The 2,832-nt window shown below is 33.4% G+C and overlaps 1 long non-coding RNA gene across 1 annotated transcript; it reads left to right on the forward strand.

Annotated features, from left to right (window-relative positions):
• Positions 1–2,222, forward strand: LOC145133097 (uncharacterized). The gene is made up of 2 exons (XR_013718395.1): positions 1–595; positions 1,401–2,222. It is a non-coding gene; the product is annotated as an uncharacterized LOC145133097 (long non-coding RNA).
• The last annotated feature ends 610 nt before the right edge of the window (positions 2,223–2,832 follow it).

The raw sequence follows: 2,832 nt of genomic DNA on the forward strand, positions 1-2,832 counted from the left end.
TGCTGAACATTTATAATTGTCAAAGCCTACATGAAAATTTTCAGATGAGGCGTACTGTTGTGTTTTGCTCTTGAGAATGAGGCTCAGTCGAGGTTAGGGTTTTCCGAGAAAAACTTTTTTTTGCCGCTTAATCCTCCGATCAAGTATGAGCCGATGATTTCGACGCCGATTCTACCACTCTCTCTTTCTCTATCTCTATCTCTCAAAACATATATACATACACACACATAAACATATACATCACAAATATTCTCAAATGTCTACGAATGATAAAGGGGGTGTTTGGGATTGCTTATTCATTTCATTAAGCACTTTTTGAGTTATTGCTGTTGTTGTTGCTGTTGCTGCTAAATTATTCTTCCGATGGACGAGGCGGTGACGATGAAATGTAGATTGAGCAAAATCGAAATTTGGAGACCTGATCTGTATCTTGGCTGGGCAATCCGGATGGCACATGTTGTTCAGTCGAGATTTCTATTCGGAAATCGACATGCATTGCAACTGCGATTGCAGCCATGACGGATTTGGGCAAAACAAATACGATTACAACAGATCTGAGCCTCCGTTCTACCTCGCATCCTGTTTTCCGGTCTAGGTACTTTTAAGCTTTTTTTTTAATCCATATTTTAGCAAATACTCCTTTTTCCGATGAACTAGACGCCAATTTCATTAATATTTAGAATACATAATCCTCAGAACTAGGGTGACTGTTGATTAAAGTTTAAATTAGATAAATTCTTCTCTTAAAAACCATAGTGATTGAACGAAATACCATGTTGCAGCCTACATTGTTGAGATATAATGTTATAAACAAATTGTTGTTACAATCCTAGAATTTTCAGCAATTATCAAACATATGTTTTCCCTAGGCATTTTGTCAAATAGAAAAGTAGATCGATATTTTGGTTTAATTTTTTTATTTAGTTTTGTTTCATAGTTTTATTACCACAACCACAATATGTTTTCATTTGATTATTAGAATGTTAGGCAACAAGTTTCTGCGAACTTTAAGAAGTTTTTTCTTTCCTTCTAAGAATTTTTTTTCTGTAAAATTTTATTTTAAACAAAGTTGGTGTTTGGCAAAAAAGGCTTATTGGCAAAAGCTATTATGTTATATTACATCTTTTAAAAGCTTACATCTTCTTTTGTGAATAAAAGCTCCAACTATCTCCTATGGAAGCTACTAGGCTATCAGGTTGCACTTGCACCTATATGCTAGTTTGCCATACATATCCTATATATCTAAGAGTAAATTACAGAAATGGTCCCTATGGTTTAACCAAAATTACAACTTTGGCTCAACTTTGCTTAGTTTTGTTACATGCTCATCCCTGTGGTTTCATCCTCTCAAAGCAATCAAGACGATCAAAAGAGTAAGCATAATTTTTCGATCCTTGTAGGCTATGACGATAAAAAAAAAATCATCTGAGCAAAATGAGAATATTTTGGCTGGGCAATCCAGAGGGCATATCTTCTTTAAATGTTATATGCAACTGTGATTGCAGCCATGGTGGGTTTAGATTACTCAATTTCCCTTGATAACAACAGATCTGAGCTTTCATCTACAAAATCTAATGTTGATCATTAGTAAAAGGCAACTGCAAGTAATAGCAATGTACTTCATTGATTTGTTTATCATCACATTCTACTTTTAATTATTTCTATTGCAACACTGTGCTTTTGGGAAATCTATCCAATTAAAGCAGTGGTGGTGGTGGACTGGTGGTGGTGGTGGTAATGATGATGATGATGATGATGATGGTTAAGTCTATGGAAAATCTATCCAATTAAAGCAATATTAGTAATATTTTTATGGAAAAGGCGATGATGATGATGATGATGATGGGTGTATTCTAAGCAAATATGAAGAGACATTGAAGATTGGTTCTGTGTATCTTGGCAGGGCAACTTCTTGATGGCAAAGTGAGAAGTGACTTTGCAACTGTGTTTGTTTGCAGCCATGGCAGAGTCCCTCATCTTCTTTGTCAACATTCCCTAATTACAGATCTGAGCCTAAGGGTTTTCCTATTACACTTTCTTTATTTTCTTTTCTTGAAGGGATTATCATTGACTAGTTTGAGTTTGAGTCATTATGGTTTTCTGAATGAAATATATGATTTTTGTTTTCTGTAGTTGATTATTAGAACCGTGAACAACTGGGGAAGAGTTGTAATAAGAATAGAGTCTGTTTCTGTTCTTTATATGTTCATGTTTTTTTAAAAGGGTTGTGATTCTTCTTTGTGTGTTTTTGCTGTGATTTTATTATTCATTGATTTCCGGACATTGGGTAATCAGGGAATTACAGAAGGGTATGTTGGTTTTGCTTTGGAAGGATATTGTTTAATATTGATGGAAGATTCTAGATTAAATTACAAGTGTGTTGGCATTTTTGAATCTGATTTTTTGGAGAGTACATTGTTGTTTTTGTCTATATAAGCTAGATTGAAATGCAAACCAAAATCAACAAAAATATATACCTCCACATGGGAAATAAATCGATATCTAAGGCAGGCTTATGTTAATGTTTTTTCTTTGACTGAATGCAAAATACCATGAATCATTAAAATTGCAGGTTTATGCTTATTTGGTTCTTGTATTGGTTCACCATCATTAGATGAAAAACTTATTTCATCTTGGTTTCAAAAAAGAAAACCAAACTTTATAATTGCAATAAAAAATTTGTCACAAACTTGCAATTAGTCAATCAACGTAGTTATGTCGATAAGCTTGATTAACAAATTGATTATCAAACATTGAAAATGAAATATCCTTTATCATTAAATATGAAATGAAAGAATGGTTTGTCTAATTGTCTATTTCATGTAAGAATGT

The sequence above is a fragment of the Lactuca virosa genome, chromosome 8 (assembly GCF_052849685.1).
Source record: "Lactuca virosa cultivar CGN04683 chromosome 8, Lactuca_virosa_CGN04683_v6, whole genome shotgun sequence".
NCBI classification, from domain to species: Eukaryota; Viridiplantae; Streptophyta; class Magnoliopsida; order Asterales; family Asteraceae; genus Lactuca; species Lactuca virosa.